This window comes from Ictalurus furcatus, chromosome 7 (genome assembly GCF_023375685.1).
Source record: "Ictalurus furcatus strain D&B chromosome 7, Billie_1.0, whole genome shotgun sequence".
Lineage (NCBI taxonomy): Eukaryota > Metazoa > Chordata > Actinopteri > Siluriformes > Ictaluridae > Ictalurus > Ictalurus furcatus.
Window position 1 is genome coordinate 4,322,614 of NC_071261.1, and position 16,707 is coordinate 4,339,320.

Consider the following 16,707-nt stretch of genomic DNA (forward strand, 5'->3'; position numbering starts at 1 on the left):
CCTCATTGGAAATATATTTACTGAACAAAAATGTTGACACGTTCAATACTTATTTCCCCCACTGTATCTAATACTTTTTTTAATGATTACTCTCATTACACATGATTTAACACACAACTACTGTACATAGCTTCTATTAAATAAGAAATAGTTACAAGGTAATAAAAAATATGAATAAAATACTAATTATTACACATTGTACTTGCAATTACATAATTTGGTCCTCGTTTATTAATCATTATCAACTTGTGTCTAAATGTTTTCATAGGCCAAACTAAACAAAAAATAATTCTCACTAGATTTACACAAGTTTTAGTATCACTGATTTTCTTCATACTCATGTATGTTGATAAATTCCAATCAGCTGTAAATTGCATCAAGTGCATTTATGACACAGCAGATTTACATTTAGTGACAACCACAATGTGTTGCAATATGGGGCACCATTATTCTTCTCCTAATTGGTTCACATTAGTGATTCTCCTTATAAGTGAATTAGCCCACACCCAAGAGCTCTTATAGGATACACTATTGTTTTCTAAACTAACTGGATATTCATGAATAACACATTATGTATGTAAACGCTCCTGTGAATGATTTACAAATAAATGTGTTCATATCCAGCTTGATAAATGAGACAAATTGTTGCTTACACATTTAATAGCTTGTAATTGCTCTTTATTTACTGGTACATTTTATCTATACACTAACGTATAAGCGTTCTCTAAAATAAAGTTTGTATGATTTATAAATTGAGCAAATGAAGAATTTCTGTCTTCTCATATAGGAAAGGACAGAGACATACAGCAGAACAGCAATCAGACACCAGGCCAGAACCCGAGTCAGTCAGGAGCCGAGGATTCTCAATCAAGACACACTCCACTTCAGACCGGTCAGACAATGTGTCACATAATGAATACTTTCCTTATGTATACAGTAATTCAATATAAGATTGTGTTCTTACTAACAAGCTAATTTAACAATGTTAATTTCAGTGGAATTATTTTCAAAATTGTCTGAAAATTTCTCCTGTTTATTCTTTATTTGCACTCTTTTCTGTAGATGTGCACATTTATGCCACTGTGAACGCAAGTAAAAGTGAGAGAGATTTCTTTATTTCATGTCAAATATTTCCACTTACACTAGAAGGAATAAATCTCAGATTAACACCATACAGTAAATACATCTCCTGTAGTGACTATCACATTTCACTGTGATTAGGTGACTCTGCAGCTGAACCCAGTGGGGCCATTTATGCACAGGTCATGAAGAAAAAGGAGTCATACAAGAATAAAAGTGGAGTATTTTTATACTGCAACTTCACATTTTATATATAAAAACACTTACAGTCTACAGTACATTCAATCATCTACTATACTAAAAATCTGCATGCATCATATATATATATATATATAGCAATGCTGGCAGCACTCATATGTATATATATATATGTATATATATATATATATATATATATATATATATATATATATATATATACATATATATATATATATTAGTGCCCTCCGCTAATATTGGCACCCTTGGTAAATATGATAACTTTTTGATCTTTTGTTACAAAATTCACAAAAATACTCTGCTTCCATGGATACAACAATAACATCCACATGAATGCCAGAACTCAAGGTTTCACAGCAGAACATTGGCCAACACATCACACTACCTTTGCTGGCTTGCCTTCATTCCATACTGCATCCTGGTGTCATCTTTTCCCTAAGTAAACAACGTACACGCACCCGGCCGTCCCCATGATCTAAAAGAAAAAGTAATTTATCCCACCTTCTTCCATGACACTGTGATTGGTCTGTGAGTATGCAGCCCCATACGCAGCAAGCTGTGATGCACTGTGTGTTCTGACACCTTTCTATCACAGCCAGCATTAGTTTTTCACTACAGTAGTTCTTCTGTGGGATCAGATCAGACGAGCTAGCCTTCCCTTCCCACATGCATCAGAAAATTATCGTTTAAACCGATTATCGGTCAATCTCTACTCCTTACCACCGCATTCCGGGAACACACCACAAGACCTGTCCTTCGGACCCAGTCATCTAGCCATCGCAATTTGGTCCTTGTCAAAGTCACTCAGATCCTTACATTTGCCCATTTTTCCTGCTTTCAACACATCGACTTCAAGAACTAATTGTTCACTTGCTGCCATATATTTCCCACCCCTTGATGTCATTGTGACGAAATAATCAATGCTCCCTTCACCTGTCAGTGGTTTTAATGCTATACATATCAAGCTTCAGTTAATGTGCATATAAAGTTAGCATTTTTCAACAAAAAAATGCAAAGAGAACACATGTATTTCAAAACCATAACATGTAAAAGGTGATGGATTGGCATCCTGTCCAGGGTGTATCCTGCCTGGTGCCCGATGCTTCCTGGGATAGGCTCCAGGTTCCCCCTTGACCCTGAAGAGGATAAGCAGTATAGAAGATGGATGGAACATGTAGAAGTGACTATAAGCTCCACATTTGTGTTCAGCTACATCCCATCATATACCTGTAACCCCACACTGATTTTTTTACACAGGTTGATTCAGGTTAAAGCTGTAGCTGTGTTTGTTTTGTTCTGTTCACTGTCACTGCAGATGATGATGCTGGACCCAGCGATGTGATTTACACTGAGCTTGAAATCAAGCCACAGAAAAATCAAAGAAAAATCAAGGTAAAGCTATCTGTACATATTTATATAAATCTGCATGTACATTACTTTTTATTGTTTTCTAATTTATTAACCAATTCATTTCATTATTGACTGTTTAGCTATTTAGATTAGTTGCAGTTGATTGTGGACATTAATTCGGCGTTTCTTGTTTACATCTAGTGAAGGTCAGTGTAGAGTATGGAACTGTTTACTCACAGCTGAAGCAGAGCACATAGGTAAGACAAAATCTGTTCTATTTACAAATCTCAAATTGAGATAGAAATACTTAGAGAGATCTTAGAATTGTATAGAAACCCTAGTTCAAGTTTTGTGCCTTGCTCAGTAGGAGTTCATTCGGAGTTATAAACAGTTATAAATATAAATAGTGTAATATAAATGCTACAGCCTCAGTTAGATTCCTAACAACTTCCTAAATTACTACACCTAAAGCAATTCTAATAGCAAATAATGTCAAAAAGCAGCTCCAGCATCCTCTCTTCCTGTTGCTGCAAGCCTTACCAGCTGCTGGGTATCATGATGTAATCACAGCAGAAGTGAGTCAACTGTAGAAATGCTCTATAGCTCTTAGCAGTAGAAAATAGAGATGTGCATTCTGGTTCCTCACACAGCTCAAACACTCAGTAAACAAAGTGAGAGAGTCCTCTAGTACTTTCATTTCCTGGGGTTGAACTTTACTTTTAAAGAAAACTTCTAAACAAATTTAGGAAAGCAAATAAACCTCAGTCTATAGAAAAAAAATAAACAACCCTATGGCAACCAGATCCCACAGCTGAACGTATAATGCATATTATGACAAATAAATCAGCTGCTTTCACAGTTTTTCACAGTAGAAACTGGATTTAATACACTTTTTATTTGTACTATATGTATATATCTCCCACCACTACCTGGCCCTATAATTTTACATTCACAAAGACTCGTTTTTGCTGATGTATCATTAGCTACTGTGGAATACAGTGTGTGGATTAAACAAGCCCGTGTCTCTTGTTCAAGACGACATCAAACAATCATCAATTGTTGACTCTACTGCCAATCCAATTTTTTTGGAAAATACCCTAGTAACATTTCTGTTAATAAAAGATAAAGTGGTTTAAAATCACATCTTTGATGCATTTTCATGAAATTTCCTCCTCGTATAGTACACTGACACTCCTATAGTGTCAGTGAAGTTAAGAGAAATTCTACTATAAGAAGTGCAAATATTGCAGTGTAATAACATACGTGACAGTTTCTCCTTAAATAAGCCATCACTATTTACTGCTTTATATTTAATAATTACTGTATATACTGAAATATAAATTTACATTGCCTTTTAAATGTTCCTTAATGATTTGCTGTTGGCTTAAAACACAAGTTTAACTATTTCAGGAACTAAAATCTAAAACAGCTGTAAATGTTCATTTACAGGTGCTGGAGGAGTGAATACACAACTGAACAGACGAGAGAGAGAGAAGTTCATCATGTGTGCAGTGACAGTAAAATTGGAGTGAGATTGTTTTGTACAGGTTCTTTGCACTTATTTGGTTTAAAATGTGTGTGGGGGGGATTAAGAACGTGTGTATGGACAGCATTAAGAAGTATTTACAGGGTGTATTTTATTGATTGCTTGTGCCACTATTAGGACTGGTTGTAAAGCAAAAGGATTTAGTAGTAATAGTAAGAGTAATAAGTCAATGTGACTGAACTTTTATTCTTGAAAATGTTTTTTCACTCATGTGAGGGGCTTCATCATGTCATCTGTGTGCAGTTCACACCTACAGAACTGAAAGTCGTTACGATCACATACAGAGATACACTGATGTATTTTCCACCACACGGTACAACCACAATCTGCAGCCTACAGTTAAAAAGATCATGTATCATTTCATCATAACAAATATCATTTCATGGTTTCATTGTATTAAGCAACACTTTAAATAAATGCATGCAGATATCACAAACCACAACAAGATGAATATCTATCACAAGCCCTAAACTGTGTGCACCAAATGTGTCTGTAATGTCACACGTCTTCCAGAAACTATTATTTTAATGTATTTTTATTGCACTGTAACAAGCCTGTTAGAAAAGTCATGTGCATAGAGTGTACAGTTTTATCTCCAGCAAACGTTTGTACTCATCTCCATCCATGTGGACATAAGCAGTATCAGTATATGTAAAGTTAGAGGTGCTCAGTACAGTGCAATCTCTCAATTTATTTACTTGGTATTTGAATGTATTTTTTTTTCTTTGGTTTAAATTTGTAAGCATTTCAGCAATTACAGTTGTACTTTTAGGTCACACAAATGATACCCTGCATTAAAATATACATGTATACAAAGCAGCTGTATTTTATTAAGGGGCGTTATTCACTGATTAACCTCCAGTTGCTTTACAAGTGATGACGTCCTATGAAACAATGCATAAATTCATTCTCATGCATCATTATTGTTGTACTCTACAAGAAAAATACCTGCATTGCAGTAGAAATCATCAGCTCTGTTTCTCATTAATATTATGTTTAAAAAGTGGCTAAAGCTAAACAGAGCGCATGAAAAATTTCAGATGAGGAAATATTTTATCAATCCTGCATCACACAGACTGTGAATAAAGTCTACTGTAAGATATTGCAAATTTAAAGACAAAACAATCAAACAACACCAAAAAAAAAAAAACACGTGTTTTCTGTATAAAGGGGTCATTTTATTACCTTTACGCACTTGTCAAAAGATTACAACAGTGCCATCTTCTGGGTATAATTCATTTCAGAAAAGTCAACGCATTATTAAATTCTATGTCTTTGAAAATGTACATTTTACATTTGTTTTTAATTTGTTTTTGTTTTTTTTGTTGTTTTTTTTTTTTTGGAAATACTAATGGTTAATGACCACAAACACCTTTAACTTAAGTGAATAAAAGGCAATAATCAGCAATATGCGTTCACACAAATGACTTTATCTGAAGGTTTCATTGATGCAACATGACACTGAGTTGTTAGAAAAGATATATGTAGTGACGCCATTGTCTGATGACGTAAAGGAACCGATGAACCGGTTCATTGAAACAAACTGTCCGAAAGAACCGGTTCGTGGAAATGAATCGGACTTTCCATCAGCCCCCGCATGTAGGGAAGCAGCCCGCTTATTAAGCTGAAGCTCCGCCCATTCGGCATGAACCATTATAAAGAATAAATATCAGGTAAGTATGAACACAACAACCTCACACATAAAGATAAGTATACATCATCATAAACATATAGATATAAACATATAATATGATCATAATGTGAACATACACACATATTAACCACCTTCCTCATGTTCATTTCAATAAAAGTCCCCCTTTTCCCCCAGACACATAAACACTGGTGCAGAAATAGGACAGGAGTTTATCTCCTCCCTCTTGCTGTAGTCTCGGCGGACTGGACCCGGAAGACGGACAATCTACAGCACAAACAAAGACAGACTATACAAATATACAGACACGTAAATAAAGATGTTCTGTTTTAAACTTATCTGGTGTGTGTCGTATGATTATTGGGGATGTGGATCAGCAGGGAGAAGTAATATGTGATAAAAACCTGTGTGTGTGTGTGTGTGTGTGTGTGAAATGGAGCTGTAGCGCAGACCCAAGTGTGCAGTCTAGACAATGACTAAACTACTGCGTGTGTGGGGAGATGGTGTGAAGTTAACTAGATGGGCGGAGTGTGAGTGCTGTTTTGTCTTCTGTCACACAAACTTCTATGGGAGGTCCAGATGACTTGTAATGAATAATGAAATAAGAAAAAGAGAATATAATATTATTGTGAATGAAGCAGCTTCACACAGATATAAACCAGTCAAGTTCATTTCACCAAATACTGTAATAAATAAAAGGGTTAGATCAGGGGTGCCCAATACGTCCGGTCGATCGCAAAGGAAGTGCTGGTAGATCCCCATTCAAAAAAATAGATGTTAGCGATGATGTAGAGGGCAGCCAGTCTGAGATCTCGTCTTTTCTCTCACCATGCGTGTGCGATCAAACGCGCCAGCGCTAAAGGCTATCGAGCGAAATCACTGAGTTAACTTTCCAATTTATTCCTACTGAAGAAGGGGTACAAAATGAGTGAGGTAGCGGGATCAAGCAAGAAACCGAAGACTTATCACTTCCATGCGGAATGGGAGGATGATTTTTTTTCACGATGTCATATTCGAAGTGCGTTTGTCTGATCTGCCAAGCTACCATTGCTATTCCGAAAAAGGGAAATGTGGAGCGGCACTTTAGGACTGTTCATAAAAACTACGATACTGACTACTTTTACATGGACAGCAGTAATCTAATTATTGACCTTACTCTGAGTAAGATAATAATGTGATTAAGGTGTTTACGTGAATCGCTTTTAGAATACTCCTGTCTTGTTCCCGTTTTACATGTTTTAGAACATAATTACATTAACGTCACACGTCAATACGTCACCGCGACACGCCGTCCGACGTCCCTCCAGAATTTCACGTATCGTCATGCTATACGTGCTAATAGACAACTGCTTGAAGCCGTGGGCTGCGTCTCAAACCGCGTACTTACCGTCTATATAGTAGCCGAGATACATTACAGGCCTATAGTAAGAAAGTATGCGGTTTGGGACGCGGCCGAACTCTCTTGTTCGCCGTAAAACGTAAAACTGCCGTGTGTGATCGTGTCCTGTCGCAAAATGCGGTGAAAACTCTCACACGACGTTCATAATGTGATTAAGGTGTTTACATGTCTGTAATACTCGTCCGTAATGCGACTAAAACAGCAGTACTCCACCTGTCTTAATTCGATTAGAGCTTAATTCGAGTGTGACCTTAATTAGATTAAGGTAAGTAAAAATAGCTGTTTACATGGTAGTTTCTTAATCAAAGTATGTCTTAATCGGGCTAAGAGTGGATTATTTAGCAAAAATGCTAAACATGAAAGAGATCGTGGATGTGGCAACAAAGATCGCCTGTTCTATACGTGCTAGATCACTTCAAATACGGCTGTTCGTGCGCATCTGGAGAAGGCAGACTGCGACCACTCTGAGCTCCTGCTACACACTGACGTGAGATGGCTTAGTAGGGGTAAATTCCTGCAGAGATTTCGAGAGCTCTGTCCGGAGATAAGCGAGTTTCTTTTTGCTGTTAAACATGCAGAATGCACCCAACTCAATGATGATCAGTGGCTGCTGGACCCAAGTCCAGCATTTTTAAACGATCTGACCAACATGTTAAATGAGCTTAATTCGGAGCTGCAAGGAAAAGACAAAACCGTGGTCAATATGATCGGCTCAGTTAATGCCTTTAAACGGAAAATGGAACTTCTGTCCTCAAAGCTGCAGCGCCATGATTCTGGGAACTTCCAAAACCTCGCGTCAGATCTGGAGACGCAGCGGAATTGCGGCTTGTGCGCAGTTGAACATTGCACGCTACACGGAGCAGATTGACAGCTGTCGGTCAGAGTTTGACAGACGCTTTCAAGACTTTGCTTTACTGGAGCCAGTCGCTACATTCATGTGCTACCCATTCAGGGACAATGTTGAGGTTGATTCACTCGCATCGAAAATTGCAACGCTGTTTCACCTGAACTCGTCTGAAGTGGAGGATGAGATTTTGAAACTACAGACTGACATTCAGCTGAAGTCCGGGGCTCATGGACAGTTTTGGAACTTCCTCACAGGGGAAAAGTACCCAAACATGAGGAAATGTGCAACCTCCTTGACTGCATTATTTGGCTCTACTTATTTATGTGAGTCAGCCTTTTCCCACATGAAAATTATTAAGTCCAAATACCGTTCCACAATGACTGATCATCATTTGGAGGCCTGCTTGAGGCTGGCTACCAGCAGCTACTGTCCGGACTATGCAACCCTGGCTGATTCTATTCAGTGCAAGTCATCAGAGTAAGGTAATGACCAAAAATGTACTGGATTGTAGTGTGCCATAAGGGCTCATGCAGTTATGCAAGGTACATGAACATATATTGTGTGTGTATACATATTTGAAGTATACTCAGTATATATATGAGTAAATATATGTTTCGCATTTTTAGCGTAGGTAGATCTCTTTGACTGGTCATGTTACAAGTAGCTCACAAGTCAAAAAAGTGTGGGCACCCCTGGGTTAGATTATTAGACATCATACACATTTACTATGATTTCATGAGTATATAGTATATTTAATAAAAAACATAATGATAACTCTCGGTTCATATTTGAAGCTCAGTACCTCAGTAAAGCCACATTCATTGCAGTTACAGTGCCCTCCATTAATATTGGCAGCCTTGGTAAATATGAACAAAGAAGGCTGTGAACAATTGTCTTTATTTTTCAACCTTTTGATCTTTTGTTAAAAAACTAAAATCACGAAAATACTCTGCTCTCATGGATATCAAAGAATTGCAAACACAGCACAGGTTTATCCAAAATATATCTGTGTTAAATATAGGTGTGCAACAATTATTGCCACCCTTATGAATTCATGTAAGAAAATGATATGTGAAGTGTATTCCCATTTATATTTTACATTTTTAGTACACCTGGGTGACTACGAACAGGAAATTGTTCAACCAAGATAAATATGAGGTAACACATAGGCCAAATTCAATTAGTCATTCATAACAATTGGTAAGACCAAGCAACATAGCTGGGATGTGCGGCAAAAGGTTGTGGACCATCACAAAATGGGAAGTGTCTATAAGAAAATAGCACAAGCATTGAAAATGCCCATTTCCACCATCTGAGCAATAATTAATAAGTTCCAGTAAACTGGAAATGTTATGAATCAACCTGGAAGAGGACGTGTGTCTGTATCGTCTCAACGCACTGTGAAGAGGACGGTTCGAGTGGCCAAAAAATCTCCAAGGATCACAGCTGGAGAACTGCAGAAGTTAGTTGCATCTTTGGGGTCAGAAAGTCTCCAAAACTACAATCTGAAGTCACCTACATCACCACGAGTTGTTTGGAAGGGTTTCAAGAAAAAATTCTCTACTCTCATCCAAAAACAAACTCAAGCGTCTTCAGTTTGCCAGACACTACTGGAACTTCAAATGGGATCGGGTTCTATGGTCAGATGAAACCAAAATAGAGCTTTTTGGTAATAAAACCAGAGGTGGTTTTGGCACACACAGGGAGGTAGACTTATGGAAAAGTACCTCATGCCCACGGTTAAATATGGTGGTGGCTCTTTAATGTTTTGGGGCTGTTTTTCTGTCAGAGGACCTGGACATTTAGTTAGGATACATGGCATCATGGACTCTATCAAGTATCAACAGATATTAAATGAAAACCTGACTGCCCTGCCATGACCATCCCAGTCCCCTGACTTGAAACCCATAGAAAACCTGTGCGGTGAACTGAAGAGGAGAGTCCACTAACGTGGGCCGCAAAATTTGAAGGATCTGGAGAGATTCTGTATAGAGGAACGTCCTCAGATCCCTTGCCATGTATTCTCCAACCTCATCAGACACTATAGGAGAAAACTCAGAGCTGTTATCTTGGCTAAGGGAAGTATAGACTAAAAGCGTGCCAATAATTGTTACACACCTATATTTAAAAAATAAATATTTTGGATAAACCTGTGTTTTGTTTACAATTGTTTGATATCCATGAGAATTTTTGTGATTTTTTTTTTAACAAAATATCAAAAGGTTAAACAATAAATGCAATTTTTCACAGCCTTCTTTGCTCATATTTACCAAAGGTGCCAATATTAGTGGAGGGCACTGTATATCATGTTTTTACTTGCAGTACCTTGTAGAGCCAGTAGGTTCACACAGCATAGCCGAGCTCAGATGTACAGATGCTAATCTATGAATGTTTTCATTTAAATGGCAGCAGTGATACAGTTTAAGACTTCCTGATTCATTATGTAGTCTTATCTGAAAACTGTACACAACTGCGCATTATCTCACGTCAGTCATTTCAGATCTGATTTACATTTTAAAAAAAAAACATTCATATCTAGTAATGAATGTGATTAATTGACGTTATTATACAAAGAGTTTATTTGTTCTTCAGCAGATATGCGACTTTCATTTTAAATGATTAGCAGTTAAGACATGAAACATTATTGTGGTTTGGTTTCTATTCTAGTTGAGCTGTGTGAGAAATGAGGAAATGCTGCCATTCACATTCTCAGTAAAGCCAAAATTAAAACAGCCACACATGCATGTTCTCACTCTAGTTTCTGTGGTAAACACCAACAGCACTCAGTGAGCTGAGCTAAAAATAAAAGATAAACACTTTGTGTAAAGGACATTAGACGTTGGATGTTGACTAACTTCCTTTTACTTAATTCTGATAAAACAGAAATACTTTTATTAGGCCCACGTGTAGCTAGAAGTAATCTTTCTGATCACATGGTTACTCTGGATGGTCTTTCTGTTTCATCATGTGATATCATCTGATCATCTGATGCTCATGTAGATAATATTATCATCTGATGCTCATGTAGATAATATTACTAGGATAGCTTTCTTTCATCTCAGAAATATTTCTAAGATAAGAAACATATTGTCACTACATGATGCGGAAATACTAGTTCATGCATTCGTCACCTCTAGATTAGATTACTGTAATGCCTTACTGTCTGGATGTTCCAGTAGGAATATAAATAAGCTCCAGTTAGTCCAGAATGCAGCTGCTAGAGTCCTAACTAGAACTAGAAGATACGACCATATCACACCAATATTATCAGTACTGCATTGGCTCCCAATAAAATCTCGCATTAACTATAAAATACTTTTATTAACCTATAAAGCACTAAACGGTCTCGCGCCACAATATCTAAGCGACCTTTTGGTTTTATATGATCCGCCACGCCTACTTAGATCAAAAGATGCAGGCTATTTGACGGTACCTCGAATAGTGAAGGCTACAGCAGGGGGAAGATCCTTCGCTTATAGAGCCCCACAGTTATGGAACAGTCTTCCTATTAGTGTTCGGGACTCAGACACAGTCTCAGTGTTTAAGTCTAGGCTTAAAACGTATTTGTTTACTCAAGCCTACCCTGACTAGATTCTATTTTACTACTTCGCAGTCATAATAATCTTTGTTCTCCCCCTCTCTTTTTGCCGAGCCCCACACGAATTTATGGAGATACTAGAGATCCAGATCCTTTCTGCCTCTGGATGGAGCTCAAATCTTCTCTAATTCCAGATTGCTGGGACTACGGCTGCTCCTAACGCCATACAGACTTCATATGAATCCATAATGAACTTTTTCACACTATGTGTTGTTACCCAGATGATGATGGGTTCCCTTCTGAGTCGGGTTCCTCTCAAGGTTTCTTCCTCTTAAAACATCTTAGGGAGTTTTTCCTTGCCACCGTCGCCACTCAGTGGCTTGCTCAGTTGGGATAAATTCACACCTTTAATATCTGTATACCGTGTTGATATTTCTGTAAAGCTGCTTTGAGACAATGTCTATTGTAAAAAGTGCTATACAAATAAAATTGAATTAAATTGAATTGAAAACATAATGTTAGATGTCACTGCAGCATACATTAAAGACCTAAACATGAATTAGTGATGGGGATTAATAAATATAAAAGATCTAAACACACATTAACTATGGGGATTAATAAATATAAAAGATCTAAACACTTGTTTATGGGATTAGTACATACAGTCCCCTCTGAAACTATTGGAACAGCAAGGCCAATTCATTTGTTTCTGCTGTACACCTGTAGACCTTTGGATTTAATATCAAAAGATGGATATGAGACAAGAGTTTAGAGTTTTTATTTCTTGGTATTTACATCTTGGTGTTAAACATCATAAAACATAGAACCTTTTGTATCAGACCAAACAATTTTTAGGTGAGCAAAAGTGTAGGAACAGATAAGTTGAAGTAAACTGAAGTAAATAACACTTAATATTTGGTTGCATATCTCTTGCTTGCAATAACTTCATCAAGCCTGCAGCTCAGTGACATCACCAAATTATTAATTCCTTCTTTTGTGATGCTTTTCCAGACTTTTACCAGAGTACATATCAGACTCTTTTCACTTTTTCCATTTAATTTGTTTTCATTTAAAACTTTTTTAGATTTCAATAGCATTTTATTTCTCAAGCCTATTTATTCAGTACCTGTCATCAGCATTACTCAGTACTTGTTCATCTCCAGAAAAACACCTCCTACTTTCACATGAAGCTTTACAGATTGTTATCTTATCATTTGCTCGAGCCATATCCCCTTGTAGATCTCGTCTGGTTTCCCACTGCAGTTAAGCAGGGGTGAGTTTGGCCATTACCTTCATGGAAGACTCTCTGGGGAAAACTAAGCTTGCTGCTGGAAGCAGCAAAGAGAGCATGGGGTGCTCACTCTGTGGGGTGCTCAGTGTGGGTCCTAATGCACAGTCTTTGGGATGAGACATTAAACCAAGGTCCTATGGTCATTAAAAATCCCAGAACACTTATTTTTCTGTATAACCCTGGTGTCCTGGTGAAATTCCCCCATTGGCCCCCATCATGGCCCCCTAATAATCCCCATCCCTGAATTGGATACATCACTCTCCTCTCCACCAATAGCTGGCTGTTCTGGGTGTTCTGGGTGTATTGGGTGTTCTGGTGTATCCAGGTGGATGCTACACACTGGTAGAGGTTGAGGAGGTAACACCCCCCCCCCATACAATACAAAACACTTTGAGTGCCTAGAAAAGCCTTACACTGATCTAAGGAATTATTATTATTATTATTATTATTATTATTATTATTATTAATATTATTATTATTATTATCCAAATATAATGGATGAAAATACACACAGATTTATTGGAAAAATCTAAATCTTAGAATCCCTTTCACTGATCACATCTAGGTTGTACATTTAAGAACCCCATTTTGTGACTAGCAGAAGCCCTGCCTCCCAGCTTCATAGGAGGTTCTGACATCATGTCCAGTGAACTTTTCTGATCTTTATGGAATGCATCAAACCCAAAACCTGAAGTAAATCTGACAGAATAGAAATGTTTCTTGATTTAGGAAAGACCTCGTTCTTTTAAAAGAGTTAGCTTGCTTATTCAATCAAACGAGATAAAAAGCTTTACAGAAGGTCCACTGGATGTCTTGTTGAGATCAATCATGAACCTGAGTGAAGTAGCAGAGGAACTGTACAAGTTCAGGAGTTGAATAAAGTTATGTTCTGCAAATTGTTGTTATAATTTCTGGGTTCACATGAAAAGAGCACATCAACTTTGACCAGAACGGAAGTCTTTCTCTCTTTCTCTCTGTGTGTAAGAACACAGGAAGTGTAGTGGCTTTAACACAGACCACTGATCAGTCAGTCCTTCATCAGTGTGACAGGATGGAGCTCCGTCCACTCCGTGTGATGATCTGTGAGTAAATGTTTTCTTTGTGTCTTCATTAGAGTGAGTGGTGGCTTAAAACAATATGTTCAGATGAAGTCTAATGTCCTGTGTGATGAGGTTAATATGTGATTAGAACATTTTCGTAAGAGTCTCTGATATGATTGTTGGATCAGTGTACATCCATATCAGTTGTGTGAGTTAGTTCATTTGAGTTGATCCCTTGTGAGAACTTTATTATTATTTGGTTACTGAGGTTAAGGTAAGGGTTACATTTATATGTAGAATAGTGTTAGTTAGTTGCATTAACAATGATATGAGTGGGAGCGTACAGTACAGTCCCCTCTGAAACTATTGGAATGGCAAGGCCTATTCATTTGTTTCTGCTGTACACCAAAGACATTTGGGTTTGTGATCAAAAGATGGATATGAGACAAGAGTTTAGGATTTCAGCTTTTACTTCCTAGTATCTACCAATTGGGTGGTCTGAAAGAAATGTGCTATGTTCTACGTCGTTTAACACATCTACATATAAATACCAGGAAACAGAAGCTGAAATTCTAACCTCTCTTCTCCTTTTCATCTTTTGATCTCAAACCCAAATGTCTTCAGTCTGCAGCAATAACAATAACTTGGCCTGCTGTTCCAATGGTGTCAGAGGGGCCTAAATATTTTTTATTTTCAGCATAGTTTATGTGGATTGCTGTTAACTGGGTGTGTCCTCACTGCAGCCTGTAGTGTAATGACATTAGATTAGATATACTACGTACTGGATGTTCTAACCTTAACACTAACCCCAACCCTAACCATAGATGGATAACAGTGACATACTGTTTCTGCCATTGGCGCATACGTGTTACAACATACATTACGTAGTGGATCTATTCCAATGCAATCTAATCTAATCACACTACAGACTGCGGTGTCCTTTGGTTCATTTTAGTGCATATGTGTAGAATCTAAAATCTTCAGGATTTGGGTGTTATTTTGGGTTGTAGAGTGTCTGAGGTGGCATAGAGTTTTTTTTCTGAGCATGAATCAGATTTTAGTTCATGATATTTTGGGGGGCTTTTATCATGGATTAACATTTTCTGATTCTTAGAATGTATGAAAGGAAGAGTACATGATCAGAGTGTTATGTGGTTAGTTTTAAATAAATAAATAAAAGATAGTGTTGATAAGTTGTGTGTGAGCATGTTTGTGTGGTAAGAACTGCAGCTGCATCCGAAATGGCATACTGTGACAGGTCTACTGCATTAGATTCAGTAGCCTACCTGCTGCATTAGATTCAGCACCTACTGCATTAGATTCAGTACCTGCTACATTCGATTCAGTACCTACTGCATTACATTCAGTACCTGCTACATTAGATTCAGTACCTATTGCATTAGATTCAGTACCTACTTCATTAGATTCAGTACCTGCTACATTAGATTCAGTACCTATTGCATTAGATTCAGTACCTGCTACATTAGATTCAGTACCTACTGCATTAGCTTCAGTACCTGCTACATTAGATTCAGTACCTACTGCATTAGATTCAGTACCTGCTACATTCGATTCAGTACCTATTGCATTAGATTCAGTACTTGCTACATTAGATTCAGTACCTGCTACATTCGATTCAGTACCTACTGCTCGGTCGTTGATACAGTACAGTACTGATCAGTAGTAAGTGGTAAGCATGAATACAAATGGGACATACTACTTGGTGCCGATTCTGACAGCTCGTCCGTGCCAGTCCCGTTGCATTATGGCAGAGGTTCTCAACCTTTTGTAACTAAAGCCCCCCCAAGCCTTCCCTATCATGTGGCACCCGACCATATTAGAGGAGGCCAGGTATAATTATGATCTATTCTACACTATATATATATATATATATATATATATATATATATATATATATATATACAGTATCTCACAAAAGTGAGTACACGCCTCACATTTTTGTAAATATTTGATTATATCTTTTCATGTGACAACACTGAAGAAATGACACTTTGCTACAATGTAAAGTAGTGAGTGTACAGCTTGTGTAACAGTGTAAATTTGCTGTCCCCTCAAAATAACTCAACACACAGCCATTAATGTCTAAACCGCTGGCAACAAAAGTGAGTACACCCCTAAGTGAAAATGTCCAAAATGTTCCCAATTAGCCATTTTCCCTTGCTGGTGTCATGTGACTTGTTAGTGTTACAAGGTCTCAGGTGTGAATGGGGAGCAGGTGTGTTAAATTTGGTGTCATCGCTCTCACACTCCCTCATACTGGTCACTGGAAGTTCAACATGGCACCTCATGTCAAAGAACTCTCTGAGGATCTGAAAAAAAGAACTGTTGCTCTACATAAAGATGGCCTTGAAAACACTTAAAATGCAACATAGAAGCCAATACTCACATCTACCTCTGAGCCCAGTTGGAGATAGAAAAAAAGACACCAGCCGTGAGTGAGAAGAAGCAAGGGTCCAGCTTTATTGGTTCCGTTCCACCACACGAGATCCACACCTATGAGAATTCTCAGAAGTGATCTGATCCCCTGAGCTTAAGCTCCAGTATTTATACTGTATTTACACAGTAAATAACCCATATGTTTCAAGAAGACTATGATATCAATACCAATAGGGTTAAAAAAGAGCTCATCTACTTTACTATTATGTTAAAAAAGGCTATTCCACTTACCAATAGCTCAAAAACCAGGGCGTTTCAACTTACACATAGAATCAAAACCAGGGGTTTT

At 37.6% G+C, this 16,707-nt stretch overlaps 1 long non-coding RNA gene across 1 annotated transcript; it reads left to right on the forward strand.

The window, feature by feature from the left end:
- Nucleotides 1-2,144: 2,144 nt before the first annotated feature.
- LOC128609493 (uncharacterized) lies at nt 2,145-5,374 on the forward strand. The gene is made up of 3 exons (XR_008386235.1): nt 2,145-2,691; nt 2,851-2,906; nt 4,099-5,374. It is a non-coding gene; the product is annotated as an uncharacterized LOC128609493 (long non-coding RNA).
- The last annotated feature ends 11,333 nt before the right edge of the window (nt 5,375-16,707 follow it).